Source organism: Tachysurus fulvidraco, chromosome 11, assembly GCF_022655615.1.
Source record: "Tachysurus fulvidraco isolate hzauxx_2018 chromosome 11, HZAU_PFXX_2.0, whole genome shotgun sequence".
Lineage (NCBI taxonomy): Eukaryota > Metazoa > Chordata > Actinopteri > Siluriformes > Bagridae > Tachysurus > Tachysurus fulvidraco.
In genome coordinates, this window is record NC_062528.1 from 20,236,064 (window position 1) to 20,263,499 (window position 27,436).

At 38.6% G+C, this 27,436-nt stretch overlaps 1 protein-coding gene across 4 annotated transcripts in view; it reads right to left on the reverse strand.

Annotated features, from left to right (window-relative positions):
* The window catches only part of nrip1a (nuclear receptor interacting protein 1a), a 48,938-nt gene extending 37,042 nt beyond the window's left edge, over positions 1-11,896 (reverse strand). For 2 of the 4 annotated variants that reach the window (XM_027150552.2, XM_027150551.2), the window contains exon 1: positions 11,492-11,896. The gene's annotated coding sequence lies outside the window, so the exon portion shown is untranslated. Of the gene's footprint in view, positions 1-11,479 lie in introns of all 4 variants that reach the window. The other 2 variants (XM_027150549.2, XM_027150550.2) reach the window with 1 other exon arrangement.
* Positions 11,897-27,436: the final 15,540 nt, after the last annotated feature.

Sequence of the window (27,436 nt, forward strand, 5' to 3'; positions counted from 1 at the left end):
AAGCAACACTCTCGAGTGCTTATACGTTCACACTGAAATAGCTCTTGACGACGAACTGACTTCACCTGTTCCAAACATCTGTGGATCTATTCAGGATGTTTTCTCTGAGAATCCAGTGTTTATTTAGAACCAGGTGTGGTAGTGGTTTTCTTTCACATCCTTACTTAACTGTGTTTTTGCAACAACATGGTATAGAGAGGCTTACAAGACTCACAATGCTGTTACCGCTGGAATCTGTCTTCTATTCCACTGTATTATTATTAACTGTAAAACACTCTCAGGAGGAGCATGGTGGCTTAAAGGTTAGCACATTCATTTGCCTCACAACTACAGGGTTGGGGTTTCGACTTCCACTTCTTTGTGGGTGAAATTTGCATGTTTTACCCTTGCTTCTTTGATTTACTCCAGGTACTTCGGTCCCTGAAATCGACCCCCAGTCAAAATGCATGCCTTGTAGGCAGATTAGCATCACTAAATTGCCTTTAATATAGCAATGTGTGCGACTGTGCATTCTGATGGGTTGGCACCCCATCTAGAACGTCCCCCACCTTGTTCCCCTGAGTCCCCTGGGATACACTTCAGGATCCCATGTGAAATTTGGCTTTCATGCAGTTGACATGAGAAAATGTTCAAACACTAACTTTCAACCCTAACCTTCATACCTTTTAATACAAATTCAGCCATGCAAATGGTTACCAAGTTGGAAAACAACTTGATTGAATTGTTTTCCTGCACATTTACTCAGTGTGTTTTGGTCGAATGCCACTGGAATTTGGCAGAAATTGTAATAATTATGTTAATCGTTATGTTGAAATGGGACTCTAACATCTAGTAAATCTAGTATAGTAATCCAGCAGCTCAATTTTCATAAACATGCTAACTAACTGAAGGTAACATGCCATTTTATTTGTAACATACACATACATACAGAGTATGACATGCAGTGAAATGCTTTTTGCATCTGTCTGGTTTTCAAATATAAGGAATGCAATTTGGGATAAAAAAATATCCAAAAGGAGGCAGATAAATAAAAAAGGTATAAACTATATATAAAAAAAAAACCCTATAAAATCTAAAAATATAAGTGAAAAATAATGTATATACATATACATAAATATATATATATATATATAAATGCATATGGTTTTAATTATTGTCCTTAAAGTGTCCATGTGCAGTACGGTGTGTATGATTCAATTTGATTTGAAGTACTCAAGTAACTCAAATTTCCCACACTGTCTAACTCGAGTGACTCAAATTGCCTAAAAATCGGAGATTTCTAAAAAGTTCAACTCAAGTAACTCATGTTTCTTAATATGATTAATTCAAGTGAATAAAATGACCTAAAATGCTAAACTGAGATTTTAAAAAGCCGAACTCAAGTTTTCAAAAGATCTAATTCAAGATCTTGTTTTTTCTAAAATAGATAGATAGATAGATAGATAGATAGATAGATAGATAGATAGATAGATAGATAGATAGATAGATAGATAGATAGATAGATAGATAGATAGACAAATAAATAAAGTCTAAATCAAATCTTGTAGGTTGCCTACTTGCCTACTGACTAAAATGTCTCACGAAACTCAAATATCTAACTCAAATGAATATTTCTAGCAGAACCCACATGCCTCAGGTTTTTTTTAACATACAGTACCCAGGCGAGATAGGTAACCAAATTCAGCAAGAGAAAATGGGGTATCAGGGATATGTTACCACACCATGTCCACACACACTGCACTTTCTGGTGGAAATGTGCTGTTAAAGACATTATATAGGATCAGCACTAATGGCTTTGATCATATGAACAGAGTGGTTTCTTATTGACATGCCGGATACACATGAGCCCATATGTCCGGACTACTCAGTGTTAGCCGAGCTCATTCGATATGTGTGGCTTGTTAGTGATTTCTCCCTCAAGTCCATAGGCTTGAGTATCGTAATGAATTTGACCTTCAGCAGATTCACCAGGGTGAACAGGAACAAGTCTCAAAGGAGGGTTTTCCAAAGCTGAATTTATATGATCTTCTCCTGCATGTCAGAATGAGCTGGAATTCGAGTTTGACTCATGTTGTGGAACCACAGAAATCTTTAGATCCCATAGACTCAGGCACTCAGAATCCTGGATTTAGATACCATATGTTTCATGATGTACTGTAGGTTATAGATCACCGGTTAATAGGTTGAATTAAAGGTCACACATCTGCCAAATTGATTAAAACAGGTTTACTTCAGTTTTATGGACAGCTAAAGATGTTGAGAATTTGACTTCCTGTCTGTTCAAACTTTGGAAACGTACATCTTGGAAATTTCACATCGTAAGCATGTAGACGTCTGAATTTAACAGCACAGAACATGCAGTCATACCTTCCCCCCTCATCCATGTCCTAACCTTGTTACATGTCAAGAGACATTACAACATGGCAGTAAATCCATAACTCTCGACTTTCCCCACTCCAGTACATGCCAATGTTCTCTCTGTCTCTCGTCATACATCAATCCTTTCAGCCATTCATAAATTCTGAAAGAAAATGCCCTTTTAGTTAATTGCTGGGCAAATTTAATTTCTAAAAAAGCTCTTCAAAGAGCGAGAGGTAATGAAGTTGGGACGTCTCTGCCGATCCACTCGGCACCCCGCCTCTTCTCCTCACAGGGCCGAGTGTGAGTGTTGGACACTTACATTAGAGTCGGATGATTATGTAGGGTGAAGTGCTCCACAGCTCAGCTTATTGTAGCTGACACAATGCCCTTGTCTGAGATATGCAAAGGGTGACCGGTTAAGAAGTTTTGAAGGACAACCCCCCCTTAACACACACACACACCCTCCAACCCCTACCATCATCGCCCCACCCTTAATGAACAGAACGGCGCTGCGGCAGCCTTGGACTTGGAAATTCTCCGCTCGACAGGGGACATACATCAATCCGTCAGGGTCCAACCATAGACAAGCCTGTAACCTTCAAAAGTCTCAGCATCGGTGTAGAATGGCTAGTATTCAGAGTGAGCCACTTTTCTCTCTGGGCTTTGCTTAATATAACCGGTGGCTGGTTAAATTAAGATACCGTTGAATAACGCTCCTAAGTCCAATTTAAGCGCAACCCCTACCTTGTCCTCTCGAGCCCTCAATTATACAGAGCCTGCACAGAGTAACATGCTGCAGACGTCTTCCTTTGGTCATTAGATACAGGGTGAAAGAATAGGAACTCTGTGCATGGAAGGCTAACATGGAAAAAAATTAGTCATAGAAATCTGACATATCAAAATTGACTTTGTGTGCCAGTCTGGAAAACGACTTTATACTGGATGAAATCGTGACGTTTTTGAACACAGCTTGTGAAAATGGACAAAATCGCATTTATCTCTTTTTACCAAAGGCCCCAAAATGAGGCTCAACTTAGCAGCAGTGGTGGGGCAATACCATGATGAAAAAGGTTTTTTGCCCAAAGTGAGGCTCAACTTAGGGGCAGTGGTGGGGCAATACCATGATGAAAAAGGTTTTTTGCCCAAAGTGAGGCTCAACTTAGGGGCAGTGGTGGGGCAATACCATGATCAAGGAGGTGTTTCACCCAAAGTAAGGCTTATGTAGCTTAGGGGCAGTGGTGGGGCAATACCATCATCAAGGAGGTGGATTGCCCAAATTGAGGCTCAGCTTAGGGGCAGTAGTGGTGCAAGAGATTAAGGCTCTAGGTTGTTGATCGAAAGATCTTTGTTTAACCCCCAGAACTGTCAAGTTCTCACTATTCGGCAACTAAGCAAGACCCTTAATTCTCCCTGCTCCAGGGGCACAGTATCATAGTTGCACCTGCGCCAACCCCAACCTCCTCAGTTACGAAAAAAAAAAATAATTCCACTGTTCTGTAATGTATAAACACCATAAAGGCTTCTGTGCCCTAATTTCATTTCAGGAGTCCAACACATCATGTTTTTCCAATATTTAAAATCAAATAAACTCTTAAAACACTATTATTTGATATTGGGGTTGATTTAAAACTACATGAGAAAAAACCTGACGCTGTTTAAAGCTCGATACAAATAAACTCAATTATAGCTGTGTGCGATTCTAATTGTGACGACATTCTGTTTAAGTTTTATTCAATTCAAATGAAACGAATTACAAAAGCTGATGACTGTGCAGTTTTACTCCCGCACGTAATATAGCAAAATCCATCATAAAATAAATGTCCTCGAAACAAATATCTCCTTCTGAACTTTAGTGTGCTCTTTATCTGAAGGGGGAAAAAAAATGGTTACGGTTTTTCACTTTCACTTTAGAGGAGTAGAGGAAGCGAATTTCACACCTCCAAAATCACAAAATGCATTGTTCGAGGCTACAGTGCTGCAGGTCAGGCAAATATATTTTTTAAAAGCTTTTTTTTTTTAGCCCACTCACACCCACATGTAGAAAACATGCAACTTTTTTATCAGGATGCTGTGAGACGGTAGTTCTGTGGCTCTATCACTACTATAGTGTAAACGATCACGGCCGCTCTTTTATCCCTTCGACTCCGTCTACCATCTTCTCACCTCGCTCAGACTTTCTTTCCCAGTTTTCTTTTTCTCTATACTGTGTTGGACAAATCAGTATCCCAAACACCTGGGACAAGAAGAGCGTTTTGTTTCTACTACAGTGTACACCATTTGGGCAAAAGTATGTGCCCCCCTGGCCGTCTCACTCGTATGTGGTTCTTACCTAAATTTTCTTTGTATGATATGAATGTACACTTTCTCTTTACTAGAACTAAGAGACACTAACCTGTTCCTGCCTGACAATGCATTACTTTACATTTACAGCATTCAACAGAAACCCTTATTAAGAACCCTTATTATTCATTTTTATACAACTGAGCAATTGAGGGTTAAGGGCCTTGCTCAGGGGCCAAGCAGTGATAGCTTGGTGGACGTGGGATTCGAATTCACAACATTCCAGTTGGAAGTCCAACACCTTAACCACTAGGTTACCACATCCGCACAACGCCCCTGTGCAACAAAGCCTCCGAGCTCCATAAAGACGCACATAGAAGTACTCAAATGTCCTGAGTCCGACTCCGACACAACCCCGGTGAACACCTTTGGGATGAACTGGAACTGGAGTCTCCACACCATTCCGACATCAGTCTAATCTCACTAATGCTCTTGTAGCTGAATGAACACATATCTACACAGGACCCAAGCCTTTCCAGCTCAGAACAGTAGAGCTTATTATAACAGCAAATAGGGAATAAATCTGGAATGGGGTGTTGAACAAGGACATATACTGTAAGCATGACGATAAAAACTAAATAATAATAAAGATTAGCTAGTCATGAGCTTTTACGAATGACGCTCGTAGCTGAAACGTTTTCAGATGAAACATTGCTGACTTGCTTGCTACATTTTATTACATTAAGATTTCTGAGAGAAAACGTTAGAAATTTGGTGTCTTGATTATATTATTATTATTAAAGCTGCATCTAGGCGTTAATCCCACGTTACTATAAAATCTAAACAGACTGAAAAAATAAATAGAAATCAATCTCTCAGCTCTCTATACTGTAGCTCTCCTAAGGTGTCCTGACTTCTGATATAAACGAGCACACGGGGTACTGAACTGTTTGTCAGAGCCGTGTTGAGCTCTAGCTTATCTTTCTCAACGCTGTGTTGTTATAATGACGGGAAAACAAACTTCAAGTCATTTAGCGTTAATACACCGTGACCTGTTGATGAGAACGTGTACAGGGACGCACAGTGAGAACCTGCTGGCATTGATATAGTGCGAGGAAAAACCTGTTGCCAAAAAAACTCTGATCCGTGCCTGCGTGTTCGAGTGTTTAGCGTCTCCGAGATGTTTGGGAGTTAAAAAAGCCGGAGGAGATTTCAGGCATGTGCAGTGCGGCGCGTTGCGGCGCCTCCGTACGAGTGCTATAAATCGCATGCATAATACTAGTCCACTCTATAAAAATGTCACCGGTACACCCCGCTCGCCCTGGGCTGACATTTCTATTCTACAGATGGAAAAATCATTTCAGTGCGGCACTGCTGACAGATGAGCTGGCACCCAGAGACATGATTTAAGATCCTTCTTTTCCTTTTGCCCTCTACTTTTGCTTACGCTGTTAGTTTTAATACAGGACTTTTTTTTTTTGCTTGCATTTGTTTCCTTTTCCCCCCTCCTCCTTAGCTCCCAGCCTCCTCCACCTCCTCCTCCTCCTCCTCCTCCTCTTCATAACACGAGCCAATTTAAGAGCCACTGTAAATGTCTTCTCCTTAAAAGCTGCTGCAGAGCTAAGATCTTTTGCTGGCACGCTCTCGTCGAGCAGTGGCGTTTACAAGAGCACGTCCTGCCAGTCATTTCTTTTTTCTTTTTTTTTTCCTGAACAGGTCAATGCTTGCGTGTGCACTTCACTGCTTGATTTATCTGACCTCGATCTTACTACGAAGACTGCTGTTGTGTTTCTTTTCTTCGTCTTCTTCTTCTTTTTTTTTGCTCCCAAAACTATGAATAATGCAGTTCAATCTCCATTACGATCAATCAAGTACGGGTCACGACAGAGACTTGACGACCTTACGTCCGGTAGACGAGTCTGTCATTATCTCCCGAACAATTAGCCGCGTAACGCTCGCATGCACAAGGAGGTTGCACATCAAGTCACACACAAGTGTGCTCTTCTCCTGTCCTTATTTTCTAATTCTGCATTTCCTACGCACTCCCACTGCTCTTCTGCCCTCACACTAGCAGTAGCGTTTCTAATTCTCACTGTAATTGCATTCAGAATGAAGGTCAAAGTCCCATCACCTGGACCGTGTAAGTTCAAGTCGGAATGTGATAAACATGCATGGAACCGTAATTCAACCGAACAAACACTACGAGGGTTCAGAAACCTTGTAGTTTGCCCTCAAAATGTCTAACCTGTGCTCAGTGAGGTTAGGAATGAGAAGAAACCTGTAGGAAAAATGTACTGCGGCAATCATAAAAATGAGGGATTTATTTTATTTTATTTTTTTTATCTTCACCTTCAAATTTCATGAACTAACAAACAGACTACACACAAAGCTTTACTTACTTAGCCAGAGCATAAATTCTTTTTTTTTTAACTGAGGGAATAACATGTCAGGACATTCTTTTGAATTGTTATAAAACTACGGAAACCATCATGCTAGTATGTCTATAAAATATTTCCAGACCTCCTTCAAAAGTTAATCAGTTTGTTTATGAGTTCTTTGCCTTCCGGTATCACAATTAAAAAAAAAAAATATATTAATAAAGAAATAAAATTACTAGCTAAGCTATATTACCACTACATCGGCGGCAAGTCCTCGACCGAGCTCGTTCGACACAACCAGGCACTCGACACGCTGACAGACATCTCAACATACCTTGAAGATATCTTGAAACGTTCTCGGAGAACTCGAAGCTCTTGAACACGGGTACGGCTCAAAAGTATCATATCAACGAGTCGTGTTTTTACTTTCTCCTTGATTTGAGAAGTCTTAGTGATTTGGAAAAAGAACTTCAGTGTAGTTTAGTGTTGTTGTTGACACAGATTAAGGGATTATGGGTAATTGTTCCTTTGTGTGCAATAAAGCAAACACAGGAATGCTCTTCGTCTAAAAAAAAAAATAGCTGTATTGTGTTTCCATTTTATTCTAAAATGTGAAAGGATGAATCCAGAAATAACCCGAACCACGTCACCGACCGTGTCTTGACACACGCAGTGACGTGACTGCACTGCGTCCCAGATCTTTAAGTCGTATAGAGATCACTGCGAGAACAGCGGTGAAATTCACAAGCATCATCATTATCATTGCACGTACCACTTACACCAAATTTCAACCGGAAGATAAGAAATGTATTTCTCCACAACTGAATATCGCCATCTACATCTACAAACACCTGAACTAATAACTCTGTGACCGTGTTAACCTTTGACCCCTAACCTATCGGCATTTCGGTCTGCTCCAGCTCCGTTCTGAGCGGTTAAAGAGGTTAATAAAGTCTCTGTGACAAAAATCTATACTCAATTATTTTCCTGATAATCAGTGTTTAACACCCGTGATGATTTCAGCCCAGTCGAATCCATCATAACGTGACATATTTACCAAGAAATGCTCACGACGTATCGAGTTAACGGATCGTGACATCGTTATCACGATACCTGAAATGTCCACGTTTAAGTTTAAGTTTAGCCAAAGCTTTAACCGCTAATGACAATGCTGTGAAAAATGTAGCATGTTTTTATATCACGATACCAGGAGAGATTTTCACAGTATTCCATATGCACACACACTCACAGTATTGCATTTAAAACTTTATCAAGCAAATGGAAATGAAATACTCTACAACAGGTAAATTAATATAATGATATAAATCGCTTATCACATATCACGGTTCCTGTTTTTCTCGACAGTCAAGTTCAAAAGTTTGCACAACATTAGCAAGAAAACAGATAAATATTTTTTTAACTGTTACTCAGATAATAACGAGCTTGTTAGACAGACAGGTCTGTTATGTTATAATAATATACTACAGTATCCTGATAGACATTAAGATGTTTCTACAACTGCAGAGTTCCAAGAATTTTCTTTTCCCTTTTAACAAATGTAAAATATTTTGCAAGAAATAAACCGCCCAAGGTGCATTTTGCCTAGTGTTTAAAAAGGGCCCTCATGGACACACACACACACACACACACACACACACACACACATGCATACTCAGATACAAACAACCTATGAAATATACACAGCAATAACACATAATACATTGATTAACACACTCCCTCTGCTTAACTATTCTTCTTCTTTCTTCTTTTCTTTTTTTTGTGCGCTTGACCTATGTGACATCTTAGCTAACTTCCTAGCATGAATAACGGATAGACAGAAAATGTCTGTAAACAGCGACGACGTGTCAGTGGGTGGAACCCTTTGACCACAAAAATAAATAAATAATAAATAAGTACATTTATAAAGAATAAGGGTTAAGCCATTTTACAAAATAAGGGAAATGCGAACTTGTCACAGAAGTTGATAGAAGAACCATAAGCTTGAAAATACCAGAACTCAGTACAAGTGAGGTTCTAAATCCTAACGATGGCCACAACACTCGGAAAATAATATATGATGTTAATGTGGCTCAGCATGAATCATGTCATGTTATCATATCTCTCAGTCGTAATTTGATTTATTACTTATTAAAGGTGTTTAAAATGACTTTTATAATTCGATACGCCGCGTACATGACGGATAATTTAATGACTTTGGTTTGAGTCCGTATTTTCAGACGTGACTTATGTCCAGGCAGCTTCCTGAGAACAGCTTTCAGTTATGTCGCTGCATAATAATGAGACTAGATGGAGTAGTATTCCTAACGCAGGATCAATAACAACATCACTGATCACAGCTTTGACCACTCATTGACCTACTGTCACTCCTTAAACAGAGTAAATAATACACCGACACTTTCCATGAGCCGGGCATTTATAATGCATTATAAGTGCATGCATAAAGATTTCAATTCAAAATGCATGAGAAACTTTGAAGCCTCTGACATAAACACCTACAGAGATGTACAAAAATACACCTGTAGAAGGTTATGACGGAACAGTTGTAAGGCTTTATGACAAAAAATGACATACTGAATTAGCATTATGAGCAAGAGCACCGCTATGGACATAAAGTATGTTCATTCACATAATCTTAATGGATGCATTTGAACTGTCATGACATTTGTTATAAAGCTTCATAACACAAAGTAATATAATACATTATAATGCATTATACCTACACATTATATCACAAGACTCTATAACTCTATGCAAATGCAATCAATTTTTATAATAGCATAGTATATGGCTTTATACCACAAAGTGACACTAAGCATTATAATACATATTTAACCTATTCTTAGTGTTATTGACAGGACCACTACTATAAAATTATTATTAAACTATTAATAAACTTTTATGTTTATTCACATAATCTTTAATGCTTGTCCTCTAGTTAAGATTAATTACACCATATAAATGATTATGACATTTGTTATAAAGCTTCATAACACAGTGACATAAGACATTATAATACATTAAGTCTACACTCTAACCTTTTTATCTGTACACAAATGTTACAGCATAGTATTATGCTTCTTAACACAGTGACACAATGCATTATGATACATATTTAACCTGTTCTTGAGTTATTGACGGGATTGCTATAATGCTTTACAACATGTGTTATGCTTTTCTGCTTTCGGTTAAAAAAAATAATTAAGCATTATGTGAATGAACATAACATTTTTATAATGCTTTACAACACAAAGTGACAACACTTTTTAAGCATTAATTAAGAGCACTGCTATAAAGCTTTATGGCAAATGCTATATTTATTCACACAGAGCTTTATATAGATTCAGAGCTCTAAGCATACTGCAACTCTAACCTGAAAATAGAGCTCAAATAAGTACTCAAATGTTTATAAACACACACCTAATACGTTATGACAGCATTTTATTAACAACAAAGTGCCATAATGCATTATAAACACATATTTGACCTGTTCTTAGCATAACCACTAGGCCACTCCTACAACGCTCTATAACAAATGTCATGTTCATTCATATAATGATTTGCATACACTCACAGCTCAAAGCATGGCACTTTTACTCATCATAAACATCTGTAACTGTACATAAATGTTTATAAGTGTACACAAGGGATCAAATCCTCCCTACACTCTCATATGTGGATGAGTAAGAAATGAAAGCATTACAGAAACGATCTCACCAATAACAGGAAAAATATGTATTAAAATGCGTTCCTATGAAGCTTTATAGCACTGGTCTTACAAGTAACGCTAAGGACAAGTGAAATATACGTCACTTTGTGCTATGAATCCTTATACAGCGCCTATTATTATAAGATTTTCATGTGTGCTGTTATGAACAGTTATAGAGGTTTATTTTAAGCCTTATGAAGCATTCGGTAAGAAAAATGCCATGAATGCCATAAGAATGCGTTATGGAGATCTGATCCCATGAGAAGTGTTAGAAATAATCATTCTTGTAGATCCTCTTGTCATATCATGAATGCTGTCTGGATTTCATGCCATCTGTGTGACTGTGTGTACGCGAGAGGCAAAGCATCACACACTCCTGTCAGACCTACAGCCCAAAGCTGCTATCAAAGCCTGGATTACACGCGCAGTAATGCAGAGGAAAACCCCAAAGAACCCCAAAAAGAGAGAGAAAATAAAAGCAGGCTCTATCCAGCCTAAGCTTGGCATGCGATTGACTTGTTTATTTGCTCCGCAGTTACGCGAACGCAAACGCAGCCTGGCGCATTGGGCGCTTGGGTTGTGCGCGAAGGCGCGCGGCTCAGACTTCCATCCATCCATCCGTCCATCCATTCATTCATCCATCCATTTATTCATTCATTCATTCATTCATAAACCCATCCAGCCACAATTAAGTATCCTACAGAACCCAGTCCTCCACCCGTCCGCTCCGTACCTGCTCACTCACATGGCTTTTCATGAGATTTTCCCGCTGCGTCTTTTTTTTTTTTTTTTTTTGAAATGCGCGTTCCCGTCACCGCCGCGTCCACGTCGCTGCTTCTTCTTCCTCTTCTTTCTTTCTTTGCTTCTTTCTTTATTTCTTTCGCCGCACAGTGTCAGTTTAAAGTGATAAACTCTCAGTACGACCCGATTTTCTCCGGCACTCCTGCGATGGATCGAGTGTGATCGGTGATCCCAGGCATCCCACTGCCACACGCACACCCGTACACACACACACACACACACACACACACACACACACACACACACACACACACACACACACACACACACACAGGCTACACTCCTCCTGAACGCTGCACGGCCGGCAGTCTTAAAGCGACAGTAGAGCTGTTTGTGCTGCTCAGGTTCCTCTGGGTGAAGAGAGAAGCTCGAGGATTTACACGGTTAAGAGAGACAGAGGAGGTTCAGCTCTATCACCCCCCCCCCCCCAACCCACCCACCCAACACACACACACACACACACACACACACACACACACACACACACACACACACACACACACACACACACACACACACACACTGTCTGGTCTAAGTATCCTTGTAAGAAGCTTTCACTGACAATTATTAATGCATATCATTAATTCCTAAACTAAACCTAACCTTAACACCTAAATTATAAAAGGAAAGCTTTTGGTTCTTTTAGATCAAAACTGTTGGTTTTAAATATAGCATCATCACACCATCACACAAAAACTTTTGTTCATTCATTTGTTTATTTAATTGTCTATTTTAATATCTTCAGTGATGAAACATATCAACAGGTACACTGCAGTTGGATCCAAAATCGCTACAGAAAGTCTTTTAAAAAGAACTTAAAATAAAAATTAAAAAATGCAATATGCAGTTAAGCAGTTTTAATTGTATTTTTTCATATTCATTTACACAACTTTTTTATAAAAGATTTTTTCATGTTCTTCCAAGTGTTACACCCCCTTTGTGATCCATGATGTTTCAACATTTTTTAATTAAAAAGTATTATTATTATTATTATTATTATTATTATTATTATTATTATTATTATTATTATTATTAATTGTATTATTATTATTATTATTATTATTATTATTATTATTATTATAGCTTTTTTTCTAATTTACTGGTCACTGTAGGGAGTCTATGATAATGATGATAATGATGATAATGATGATGATGATGATGATGATGATGATGATGATGATGATGATTACTAATACTACTATTATTAGACCAGGTTCGTACTCTTCAACCCACAAGTCAGGTTTCTCATATATTTTGTTAATTGGGAAAGAAAACAAAGCCTGTGGAGTCTACAGTAGGTTGAGATCCTGATGAGAGCTTCACAGCTTCCTCGAATACAAGATGAGATGAAGGTGTTGCTGCTCCTCCTCTCCAGATCCGCTCAGCCATTCACACATTTTAGATCACTGTAGTTAGTTACGACTGCCTTTTGCTTCTCGTATGCATTTTATAAGGAATAAACGCTCTTTGTTTGCTTCCCATCTGTTGTTTTTATCCCTCACAAACACGGTGGCTCTGGTATGCAGTTGAGGGGCGTGTATTTACTTTTGCTGGTCTGCTCATCTCCTTAAAGCCAAGCATATTGCGACAAATCAATATTGCCGTTCAAGCAGTTCTTCTAATTGATCTTACATAGGAATAATTTCCAGTCAGATAGGTGTGGTCTCTTCCAGAATGACTCCACCCTTTCAGCAGGGCACTAGGGCTAGGTGATTGGTTTGGCGAGGATGAAAACCATATAGTAATCACAGTCAAGACACCTTATCTCGTACAGTTCCAGAAATTGATGTAAAGCTGTTCTGGCAGCTCATGTGAATAATTCACTTTATGTTGGAGTTAAAGCTTCAATTTGTCATACTGTCTATATATACAGTACTATACAACCTATAAATGAAAGTAAGTAATAATAAAGCACTAACTGATGTTTATTTTCCTTTAATTTGTCACATGCCTGTAAGTTTAAATCCCATATCATCCCAATAAACGACGTCCACCTTTGATTATAAGGGTCAAGTCACAAACTTTTCCTCAAATATAACACTGAAAATAAACATTTAACAGTTCAAAGGGTGATTCAACCCTGACCGCTGCCCTGTGTCATACAGCAGACCTACACAAAGCAGACTTTGGCCTCAGCACCTGATGATTATGATGGAAAACAGTTGGACTGCCAGGAGACAGTGACCTTTAATCCCGCTGCTTTCATTTGAGCTTTATTATGGAGCAGGAAGGGCTTAGGCTCCCTGGGAAGACAGGTACAAACAAGGATATGGGCTGAGGGGAATAACTAAACGGGATGTCACCTTTGGACTCAAATATGAAGGTAAACATCTCGGTCACTACAACTTCATGGTATTCTTCATATGTGGGGTCTCGTTCTATTGGTGTAAGTGATCCAACATGGACACCTTAAAAATCTGCATTACTTAAAATTTTCCACTCTTGCATCAGTAGATGACCTTATCTGAATTTTGTAGATATTACATAAGAGCTGCTGCTGTATTCATAAACACTGCCCTGTCCTCATCCCAGGACTCTGCTTGTTCTAAACATCCTGTTAACAAACCTTATAACTTCACTCCTGTATCTTCAACTGTTTATTGATATCATTTATGATTATTAATGCCAGTGAGAATATCTATGACCTTCTCTATGCTCATAATACCTTAAGATCTATAAAATCTTTCCAAAGGTTAGTGTCTTGTTTCTATCATAGTCTTTGCTTATGCCTTTTCACAACTCTCGACACTATTTTGACCCAATTAAAGGATGGGTTTATTCTCCCAGACATTTGAACCACTTTAAGATCTGTAGTATTTAACTAGAATAGAATATTCTTATTTTTGTCACATATACATTATGATGAAATTCATTCTTCACATATCCCAACTTTGGAGGTTGGTGTCAGTGTGCAGGGACAGTCAAGATACAGCACCACTGGAGCAGAGAGGGATAAGGGCCTTGTTCAAGAGCCCAACAGTGGCAGCCTGGCAGTGCCAGGTCTTCCATGATCCTCCAACACCCCAGATCTTTATCCACTTGAGCCACCACTGCACTAGGTTTTTCTCTAGATTATCGTTGTCCACTTTTTTATTTACTGCATTTCATTTCATTTCATTTCATTTACACCTGTCCTAAAAAAAATGAACACAACTATGTGTGAAGGTCGACTGAAAAACATTTGCATCATTGATACTGAAGTAATTGTTAGAAGTACTGTCTAGATGGTGAGTATGTTTCCTTTCTGAATATAATAATTATGCTGTAGATAGATAAATTATTTATCAATTAATTATATCTATTTATAGATAGATAGATAGATAGATAGATAGATAGATAGATAGATAGATAGATAGATAGATAGATAGATAGATAGATAGATATTAAATAAAAAGAATAAATACATATAATTACACATGATTCACCATCACTAACCTTGTACTGGTACCATCCAAACACACACACACACACACACACACACACACACACACACACACACACACACACACACACACACACACACAATCATACACACATCTGAGGGAAATTTGTCTTAGAAACATCAGGAGCTGTGACTCGGCAAACACAACAGTACATGAGCATATAAGGAGCTGTGACTCGGCAAACACAACAGTACATAAGCATATAAAACCTTTATGTTTATATAGAGCTGAAAAAACGTGTGACTTTGAAGATTAAACAGCACTAAAATGTATGTAGCGTACAGCCAGAAGAGTTCTTCATTCCAAACTAAGCTAGGAACACCTGACACTGCAAGGATCCCACTGAAGAAGGAACCCTTGAAGAACCGTTTTTCTAAGAGCGTATAAACCGCCGTAAAAGCGTCATAAAATGTGTAGTATGACATTTTACATGAGGTCATGAGGTAAAACGGCACCATAAAATATTCAGTAGCGATGAAGCACCGTAGCGCTGGATCTGCGCCAACTGAGAGATGTTCAAAGGTCCCCTTTGGATGTAAACGACGTTTTCATGGAATTACCGTCAAATTCAGACATTTGTATCATGAGGGTTTGTACAGATCAAGTACATATGACAGAAGAAACTTTTTTGTTCACAAAAATAAAAAATTATTATAAAAATACTGCATTTATACAACAGCGGTGATAATTAAAAAAGAAAGACTTTGTTTGTTCCTTTCATTCAATTCACTTCAATTTTGCATTAAAATTATTTGTATTGTCTTAAAACAGCTTTACAGAAGCATAGAAAGAGAATAAAAACACATACCATAAACTTACATAAAAACACTACAATTGTAAACAACATAATTACTGTAACTACATAAAATTTACAATGTATGTAAACTCGGGGTGTGCAAACATTTGCACCCAGAATATATGGCTATCTACATCCGTTTTAATGTCCTGTTACATGATTGCTGATATAGCTGATGAACTTTTATGTTTATGTTTATGTCAGTAACTTTGAACTCTATTGCTTGTTGATTACCTTTGATTGACTTTTTTTATGATTAGCGTTTCCAGCATTCGTGAGTGCTAGCACATACTCCATCCTTCAGAAATGTCCATGTCTCATGGCACTCATGGTTTATACTTCAGGTATTGTGCACAGGCCTCAGGTCTTAAGCTGTGTCCCAAATGACAACCCATGCACTACATACAGTAGTACTTACCCTACTCAATAGTGTCTAGTGTATGAACGTTAGAAGGGTCATATTGTCTCAAATGGAACCAGGAGTATGAGCCGTTTAACATCGAACGGTGTGTGAGGTTGGTGTCAGCGCATGGTAGCCCCGCCCCTTTTCTGCTACATAAGTAAAGCTTAAGTGTTGAATGCATAAATTGTCCAACATTCCAAAAATTTTTTTTTTAGTTGAATAAATCTGGGTACATGATATGAACTTCTATTTCTTGGAATTCCATGTGGTCTTTGAGGGTGACAACCTCCTAATCAATACACAATTATCAGGCTGTATCTGACTGTAGAAAGGACATTATTCATAATAACACTCTCTGGTGTTTATAACAGTTTATAATCACACCCTCCAGTGTCACCCAAATGAGGATGAGGTTCCCTTTTGGGTCTGGTTACTCTCAAGGTTTCTTCCTCTTCCATCTAAGGGAATCAAATGCTCTCTAGACGCAGAAACCACTTTAAAGGGGGTGTTCAATATATGATCTATGTCTTGCCCTGACTTCCTGTTGCAGTGGAAATTACATTGAATAATGCTGTGCATATTGGGAGGACTTTAAAGTCCAGCATCATAGGAGGAAAAAAAAACCCTGCAAAACAAAAGCATATTTTATATTATAGTATTTTATAGAGTGTGCTAAAAAATATGTCCACCATTTTTCCTATGACTAGAATTACACTATACGGCCAATAGTATGCAGATACCTTACCTTGATAGCTAAAGGCATGGTATTATTATGGAGTTTAAATATTGTTAATACAATATGTCAATATGAAGTTCAGATATCAGGGAAGTCAAATGAGAAAATTTAATTACCTACTTATCCATTCCACTGACTAACGTGAATCAATGAAGTCATTATTAGAGCTTTAAAGCACTTGATGCTATTCTATCCATTGGGCAGTGTGACTTCCTCTTCCTGTGGCTTTGGATTTAAAAGCAGGTCTGTCTAAGATGGCACTCTGTGTGGGTTAAGACCTCAAATAATAATGTCGCCCTTAGTATTTCACCGAGCCGTGCGGATCAATACCCCCCTGTTTACGCATGCAGCTTGCATGCACAGCACTACATTTCAGAGAATGAAAGGCTGCTATTATGGCTGCTTAAGACCTGGCTTGGGTTCAGCGGCAGCCAAAGACGAGCTGCTGAAAATGCAGTTGTGTATTCATATGGAGAAATTCTCTTAGCATCACAAAACGATGTGTGGTTTAGTGATAACAAGTTAATGCGCTTCAATTGGTATTCGCTAAAGTGAAGGTTTCTGGTGTGTTTCACTGAAGGATCGAAAACAGTACTAGAGTAGATGACTGAAAAGAGCACTATGCCATGCACAGGTGCGGTCTGTCAACTTGGCAGAACGGATTAGGAAAAGAAAAAAAGCAACAAGGAAGAAAGAGGGAAGTGTAAATACATGGACATGTGCAGAGCTGTGCCACATTGTGACTGTGTAGCTGTATGAGGCGTGGGGGCGGAGGACTTGGCGTTTGGTGCAGGACAGGCCTCAGTGTGTGTGCACATTGTGCAGCCATGTGTGCGAACATCACAGATCACAGTCTAGAGTTTACCCTTCCTACCTCTCCCACAGGCATCGGCCGCTCTCACGGGCAAGGCTCCCATTTAAGCTTTTTCAAATGCTTCAGCGTTAAACATCATTGACCTAGCTTTGAGGTTGGAATGAACAAAATCTATGACCTTTTTCTTTTTTTAAGTGAATTATACTTTTTTATAATTTTTTATTCATACACTTTCAGGTCTTGGAAACGATTCTTGCTTGTATTTTAAACATTGTGTTCACAATTTTTCAGCCTGCTAATCTTACGAAATCTAGAGTGACCTTTTGAAATCGTGGCTCATGCTGCGTCACAGGGCGGCGTAATACACTTGGACCAAAGCGCTATCCTCCAGCCCTCCCGCCTTCTTATCGTTTCTATAGTAACAACTTATTCACAGGAACTTGTATGACAGATGTTTCATGTAGTCTACACCTAATAATAAATGTCATTTATTTGGTTTGATTTTGTCAAGAAAAAAAAACATATAATCATTGATGTGACGTTTTCTGTGGTTGGAAAGAAGCTGAATGTCAGCATTTTGTAAGCCTCAGTCAGAAGTGAAGCTGTAACTTTAAATTTCCCAACATGGAACAGATTCTTCTTGATTTTATTTCCTCATGTGCTTGTTGCCTCAAAAGCGCTTGTCAGAGTTACTCCAGTACAAACTGTCGGTGAAGTACAGAGCCTCAGGTGCAAGGGCAGATCCAAACAAACACATACACACACACACACACACACACACACACACACACACACACACACACACACACACACATGGTGTGGGAAGTGTGTGTGTGTCAAGGGAACGGAGCCACATTATACCCTGACGTACAGCCAGACCAGCTCACTCTTTTGTGCAGTGCCATTCACTCTCCCAGCATGCTTTGTTTCCGCATGTTGTTGACCCAGTTTGTGCATTTGGACTAATCCCCATGGCCTGTGCCGCGGGTGGTCGGGGCGGAACCCTTCCTCTCTGCCGCTCCCTCATTAGAATATCAGATAGCAAGAAACAAGGCTTCTCAAAAGCAGTGTGGGGGAAGAAAAGAAAAAGAAAAGAAAAAAAAATAGAATTGGATCAAGGGGTGTGGCTTGGATTTGGAAGCTCAGCGTTACGTGCGTCGTCTCAAGGGTCCTGGCTTGAACTCCTTTACTGGGGCCTTGGCCTGTAATCGTGAACACTGTTCCGAGTCAACAGCATTGTGTGCTGGAGTAAGGCTATCTATTCTTAGCGGGCAGACACAAAATTGGTGCTCAGTGTCACAAGGTTTAGTGAAATATAACCCTGTTTGGTCCTGAAGCACTATTCATCACCCTGAAGCTGAGCTGGGCAAGTCTCACCGCCCCGCTGGGTGTTGTCTTGTGTAAGATTTGCTGCTTAGAGAATAAAATAAGGATTGTTTGAACTGCTATACTTTTGTTGGCCAGGAATAGAGCTTATTATGACCAGCACTTTGTAAAATGTGTTGGTTAAAGATATAGATTATTATTAGAAAGAAAAAAACACTCAAAATGTCATTCATGATTTGTTTTTTGTTTGTTTGTTTTGTTTATTCGTGCCTCCAAAAGATCTAAATTATTATTAGAGGAGAACAATTTCCCATATCCAGCAGATTATATCAATGCTAGGTGTAGTTTAGCTAAAAGCTAATTACTAACACTAACAGGAACTAAGAAGCTAAATACCAGGCTGCTTACATTATATATTGTAATCGTTTAACCAAGTATCAAATTTCATCTGTTTTTGCTCAGTATCCAAAAAAGGTTAATATTAAGCTAGCTACTATATTGTTTGGTTTGCTAACAAGCTACAGCTAACATTAGGAAAATTTATTATTTTCATACTGTTATTAGCAGAGACAAAATAACCCAAATATTTTAAGAGTATTCCTGATAATATTGCAACCTCAATTTAAAGTCTTCTGCACCATCGTTAATATTATATAACTCGCAGATTCTATTAGCTTTCTATGTTTGCTAATAAGCTAATGATAAGGTAATATTATTAGGTAATCATGTAAATCTAGATTTATTATGACACATGCTTGATGTACGGATTTGGTTTCACACAGAAACAAACTAGCTTGGTAATGTTAGCTAGTTAGCTAAAGCTGCTTTAATGTTTTTCTTTTCTCAGCAAGGACAGAGTTTTTGTTATACATCTGAATAATTTGATAATTTACCTCAGCTCATCACCACAATCACTCTAAAATAGAACAAAATGAGGTTCTGATGACTTTAGAATTCTTCAGATTTTTTTAACCGTTCTTCTCTTCTCCAATATTCAAGTCCCTGGTTAATAAATTAGATTTCACTCAGGCACTTCGCTCTCTGAAGTAAGCGGCGTAATTACAGAAACGATCTTTAATTAGGGCAAAGGAGAAAAATTAACCAGCTGTGGCTGAAACAGTCTTCTCCAAAATCATTTTCTCTTTCAGTGAGCCAAAAAATCATAGAAGGACCCGAAGGAAAATATAGAAAAATACAGAAAACGGACAATTATTTAGCATCCCACAGAGCTGAATAAGCTTTACTGACACAATACACATATGAAATTTACACATGTAATTTTTTAGACACATTTAGCTGACATCTAAATTAGCATAAGCCACAAGATGAACTCTAAGCTAGCATAAAAATTAGCTGTCTAATCTAACATGAGATGAAGTTTAAACTAGCAAAAAACAGATTGTGTAAATTAGCATAGACTATGGGCTTTTTTTATTTTCTGGCCTCTAATCTAGCATAGCATTGCTTTTCAACTAGTGTAAAATATTTATACCACTAAACTAGCGTAAAACATGAAGTGATGTTTAAACTAACATAAAATATAAGCTGCCATCTGAACTGGCATAATATAATACATAATACTAACCTCTAAACTAGCATGAAACAAGAAATGACATCCAAACTAGCATTAGTCATGAACTATGGTCTTAATTAGTAGCAAAAGCCTAAACCTAATACCTAAACTAGTGTAAAAATAAACTAACCTCTACACTATCTACACTAGCATAAAACATATGCCTTGTCAACTAGCATAAAAGATGAGCTTATGTTAAGGCAAGCATAAAACATGCTGCCATCTAGACTAGCATAAAACATGAGATGATTTTTAAACTAGCATAAAACATGGGCTGAGTTCAAATAAGCATAAATTTTCAGCTGATCTCGTAATAAGCAAAATATCTCAGCATGAAACCAGGTAGTGTCTAGCATTGAGACTAGCATGAAAGATGAGCAAACATCTATGCTTAAATAAAACATGAACTTCTAAACTAGCATAAAACATACAACATCTAAAGTAGGATAAAATAGATCTTCAAAACTAAGATAAAAGATATAACATCTAAATGATCATAACACAAGATGACCTTAAGTTAACATAAAACATGAAGCACACGCTGCCTTTTAATGTAGCATAAAATGAGCTGATTCCTAAACTAGAATAAAAGACATAAAATCTACAATGGCATAAGACTTAAGATGACCTCTAAATTAGCATAGAACATGGACTGATGTCTAAACTAGCATAAAAGATATAACATCTAAATTAGCATAACACAAGATGACCTATAAATGGACATAAAACATGAACTAGCCCCTAAACTAGCATAACCTAGTTACAAATATTAAGAACAAGCTGACATTTAAGATAGCATAAAATGAGCTGATGCCTAAACTAGCGTAAAATATGACACATACATTGGCATAAAACTAAATATTACTTCTAAATTTGCATAAAACATGAACAGATATCTAAACTAGCATAAATCACATGACATCTAAGCTAGTATAAAAGATGAGCTGAGCTCTAAATAAGCATAAAATTTGAGCTGAGCTTGAACTAGCATTAAATATATGAGCTGATGTTTAGCACATACCTAAGCTGTCTAAATTAGCATAAAACATAAACCACCCTTTAAGCTGGCTGGAACATAAGAACGAAGGACGTCCTGTTTGATCTAGGAAGAGAGCGATGTGCAGTTTCACTCAGGAGAGGAGAACAGGGCATTGAGATAATGGAGTGTAAAAGGGAGAAGGGTTAATCTGCTTAGCAGAGCTACATTTGGACTGGGAGGCAGTGAGTTCAGGGTGGGTCAGGCCAGTTAACACACAGCTATCGACATACCGCTGGCCTGATTACTCATTACAGAAACAGCGGGAGACAGTCCAGGCATTCTGGCATTCAAACGAGATGACATACTTCACTACAATTCCAGCCGTATTCTGCCATGATGGGGTAGAAGGTTAGCATCCTCTGACCTTATAGCGCTAAACGATGATGACAATTAGCAACAGCGGGGGTGCCCTGTTACCAAGATGTTGAAACCAGGTGGAGTTTATCGCTCATGATTTGTTTGAAACTTCTTAACTTCAACAATTCTTTCCAGAAAAGAAAGTAGAGGAGCTCGTTTCATGGCTAAATATCAATATAGAATCACTGTCCACTTTATTAGAAACACCTGCTTGTTTATGCAATTCCCCAATCAGAAACCAAGCAGAATTGGGTTTGATATCATCCAATACTTTATTTTCTTGTACATACAATGTACATAATGCATATATATTGTGGCGGATGTGGTACCCTAGTTTCTAAAGTGTTGGACTACCGATCAGAAGGCCTAAAGTCTCAGCTCTGCCGATGCTGGGCCGTTGAGCCTTCAGTTGTCTGCCAAATGCCATTAATGTTCAGACATTTATGTTTATATTTGTACACATTTTTGCTTTCTATACAACTTGCACATTTTTTCTTTTTCTTTTCATCTTTATTAAGCACCACTGTGGAGTGTGAAATGACAAGAAATTCAATGCTGTATATCCATACCCAAAAACAGCTGGAAATTCACTGTTTGGCCTCTAGAAGAAAGAATTAATGTTCACATCATATGGAGTAACAATGTGATTTTAGTTATATTGACCATGACATTGTTATTGGTACAAGGTGAGCTGTTTTGAGTGGTTCAGGAAGTCTCCTGGGATCTACCCGTGCAACGGTGTAAAAGACACAATATATCCAAGCAACATATTGAATATTGAATTGGATGAGCTACAAGAGCAGAAAACCAGATCAGGTTCTTCTCCAGACAGCCAAGATCATGAGGCTGCAGTGAACACAGACAGTTGACTGGTCAAAGGGTCAGAATTTGGGTAAACAATATGAATCCATGGGGGGCACGGTGGCTTAGTGGTTAGCACGTTTGCCTCACACCTCCAGGGTTGGGGGTTCGATTCCCGCCTTCCCTGTGTGTGGAGTTTGCATGTTCTCCCCGTGCCTCGGGGGTTTCCTCCGGGTACTCCGGTTTCCTCCCCCGGTCCAAAGACATGCATGGTAGGTTGATTGGCATCTCTGGAAAATTGTCCGTAGTGTGTGAGTGTGTGAGTGAATGAGAGTGTGTGAGTGCCCTACGATGGGTTGGCACTCCGTCCAGGGTGTATCCTGCCTCGATGCCCAATGACGCCTGAGATAGGCACAGGCCCCCCTTGACCTGAAAATGGTAGAAAATGAATGAATGAATATGAATCCATGGAAACAAAGTGTCCTGTGTCAACAAATAAGACTGGTGGAGGTTGAATAATGACATGGGGAGCATTTTGTTAGCACACATTACCACCAGATCACAAGTTTATGTTAAATGTTTAAGTTACCTTAGATGCATGCTTGTCCACATAAGCAATACAATCTTGCGTAGTTGTTAATATAAAAAGGTTTTTTGTCTTGTTTCAAGACAAAAAAAAAGCGAAAAGGGTGACGCAACAACTCCAGTTTGCCTCTGGCTGAATCACACCACAATCTTCATTGGTCTTAATGGTCTGTGATGGGGGGGAAAAAGCAAAAGTAACAAATAAATTGAATTGTGCGTCAAGGCGGAGTGCGGCTTTTTAGTAGGTGGGTGTGTAGTGCAGCATTTGAGAAAGTATTTCAAATATATTAGCAGGTAAATGGGCTCGGGCAATGACGGCCAAGCTTCATAAGCCTGCTCTATGAGAAGGAAATAATGGAAGTCTTAAATGGTGAATGATTCCAATTATGTCAATTGCTAATAGATTGGATTAGGATTCGGACAAAAGAAATATAAAAAAAAAGGAAAAAAACAAACAGCAGTATTTATATACAGTACACAATCTTTAGAAGCAATCCCTTGTCAGTTGTGTTGATGTGTGTCAGTTATAGTGTAAAGGACAAAAGGCAGGTATTTAAACCCTTGGGGTTACACATCATAAATCTAACTGCCCTATTCACTGCAATTAATTTCATTCCCATTTCAAAATTATTCCCCTCTATGATTATTTCATTTTACAGCTCGTATAATGCAGCTGCCTTTTTAACGTCAGCTCGGAAAAAAAAATGAAGCGTTGACATTTGGATCAGGTAAGCTCTTCTGTCCATGTCTATTTAAGGTTATCTCTCAATTTGTTTGTGATACTAAATAAAACACAGATGATGAAACCACAGAGGTAAACCAAGTAGGCTGACCTTGGCCTGCCACTGAAACACAAGCCTCAGAATGATCTGCAGGTCAGCAACCTTGCACTGCCCTTTATTCTCAGACCCCTCTTCCTCTCTTTCACTCTGTCTAGCAAAAAAGGTTTATATCTCCTCGTGTCTGTCTACACACACGGTTTTTACATGGCTCAGCTATTGGACTCGAATGTGCCGTTTTTTGAGCCGTCATCATTTTCCTCTCTAATACACTATAATTTAGAGGAATATCATCAGAGGTCATATAGGTTGTGTTCCACCTGTACCTCTCACATCCCAGTGTTGATCGATATGCAGCCGAGAACATGAAAGTCTCTCGATGACGGCTTTCGTCTCTCAGAAAGATGTGTGCTTCCAGGTGAATGTATAAGGACAGAGACTCTGAGGTGACATGGTGGTTATATTTTAGTAAGACATCGTCACAAAACAGGGGTGTCTTCATGGATAAAATTCAGACCCAAACACGGGGATAGGTAAAAAAAATCCTGATTTATTTAATAAAAACACAAAACAAACAAACTCGGAACAGAGCATACGAAGGCAATACAAAAATGAAACAAAGATGAGGATTCCGTGCTGCCAAAGGCAACACAGCATGGATAAATATGGCAAACATTTAGATACATAAGGAACAGGTGTGCTGAGGCAGGAAGGAATTAGACAAGGGCGGGGCAGACACGTGAACACATAATGTAAACAAAAAACACATGGCAACAGTAAAAAATCAGGGCTAGATCCAGACAGACATGGCCATGAGGTAATATATTAAAGCCACAATACAATACAACAGATCTATGAGATATCTCAAGATAACATATCAGGGCTTTAAGATAATAAATATTATCTCAAATAGTTAATATTGAGGCCACAAATAGTATAAGGCGATAAGATAATATCTTATGTTCACAAATTGAGGCAGCAAGACAACTGTGTAAGTCACCAGGTAATGCAGACATGAGATAATACCTTGTGGCCACAAGAGAATAAATTAAGGACCCAAGGCAATTAGGCGAGTTTAATATACTGCTGCAATGGGTTAATCTATTGTACCAACAAGGTAACAAGAGTCTATGAGATAATACATTAAGCCAAATGATAATACATTATGGGATGAGATAATATCTTGTGGATATAAGATAAAACATTAGGACTCTGAGATAATATATTGATCCAGTGAGCTAATATGGTAACGCTTAATACTTTGAGGCTAGAAACAATTATATAAAAGCCACACGATAATGCAGCCATGAGATAATATCCTGTGGTCACAAGATAATACATCATGGCTATGAGATAATATCTTGTGAACACAAGATGTTAAATTAAAGCCACAAAGCAACTAAGCAAGAATAATATATTATGTACTGAAGCTGTGAAGGCTATGAGAAATACATTTAAGCCAAATAAATTATTATTTTTTAGATATACCCTGAAGCCAAAAGTTAATATCTTAGGTCTTGTGGCCACAAGATAACGAATCGAGGTCAAGATCATATTTTGCCAAAAACCCATGAGCTCAATACTTAATTTGTAGCCACAATTTGTGAAAAAATAACCATCATGTGATCTCTGAGGCTCTGTGAGAAAATATAGTTGCTGAAAAATATGACAATGTCAGCAGCCTCTTTGATGCCCCTATTCCTCTTTTACTCATTCAATGAGTAATTACTGCAAGTCTCAGAGGCAAGCAGAAGAGACTTCGAAGACGCCTCATTCATTTTGACAGCCATCTTTGCAATTTAAACCAGCAGTGATCTCTCAACAGACTCGTGTACATGCACGCCATGATTTTCAAACTTGTCCTTGTACAGAGAGCTCCTTATCTGCTACGGCCTTCGTTATTATTCCAGGAAAATAACTTTGTGGCCAAGGTGAGTCCAGCCTTGTAAAGATCTGAGAGTGCCCCCCCTACACACACCTTCGCCTCCTCCTTTCCCCCCCTTTTTTTTGCATTTTACCAGTTTCAAGTTTTTATTTTTTTTTACTTATTTATTTATATTTCTCCTGCTATTACAAAGTTCCTCTCCTTCACATATAGAGGAAAGTAGACGCGTGGATTCAGAGGCATGTCAAAGTGTTGCATCATGCCAGGACTCCCGCATAACACACAGCGTGCTGGAATCTGTCTTAAACTAGGATGTTAAGTGAAGTTGATGCTGAGGTCCAAGCACTGGTTCGATCAAAGTCTTCAGTCAAATACCTCCAGACATCTTTATCAAGCAGAATATCACAATCACACTGCAAATATAACAATATAATATTGATATTGTGATACATTTATATCAAACCAAGACACTTTTCAGAGATATCACCGGTATCATGATTATATTTTAAATTATTTTACAGGTTTAATAACAATCTCTGGAAAGTTTGCAATACAATACTGATCCCAAGAGTCATGGCAAATCCACATCTGAGTCCAGTCCGGATATTACATCGATCACTTGAACTTGAATAGTGACTACACCTGCTTCCTGTTGTATGCACATGGTCTCTGTGTATGTAAACGGTTCTCTCAGAGCTTTGTGGTATTTTGCTTCTTTCCTGTGCCATTATGAGCAGTTCCTCAAGTGGTTTCTAGTTATTGATTTATGTTTTGCTTCCTGTTAAGCTCATTTCCATTTTGACAAGTTTTTTAAATCTATATTTGTTGGTACCGTGCCCCCCCTGAGTTTATATATATTTTTTATATATCTCCCCATGAATAAAAGGCCTGGAAAACTGTTTTCTTCATGAATAAGTGTTTCCAAAATTTTCATCCGGTATCTTAAGTTTTGTACTTAACTGGAATTGTTTTTAACAGAGTTAAACTCAGGGGGGCACGGTGGCTTTGTGGTTAGCACTTTTGCTTCACACCTCCGGGGTTGGGTGTTCGATTCCCACCTCCACTTTGTGTGTGTGGAGTTTGCATGTTCTCCCCGTGCCTCGGGGGTTTCCTCCGGGTACTCCGGTTTCCTCCCCCGGTCCAAAGACATGCATGGTAGGTTGAGTGGCATCTCTGGAAAACTGTCTGTAGTGTGTGAGTGAATGAGAGTGTGTGTGTGCCCTGTGATGGGTTGGCACTCCGTCCAAGGTGTATCCTGCCTCGATGCCCGATGATGCCTGAGATAGGCACAGGCTCCCCGTGACCCGAGAATAGTTCGGATAAGCGGTAAAAAATGAATGAAGATTTAAACT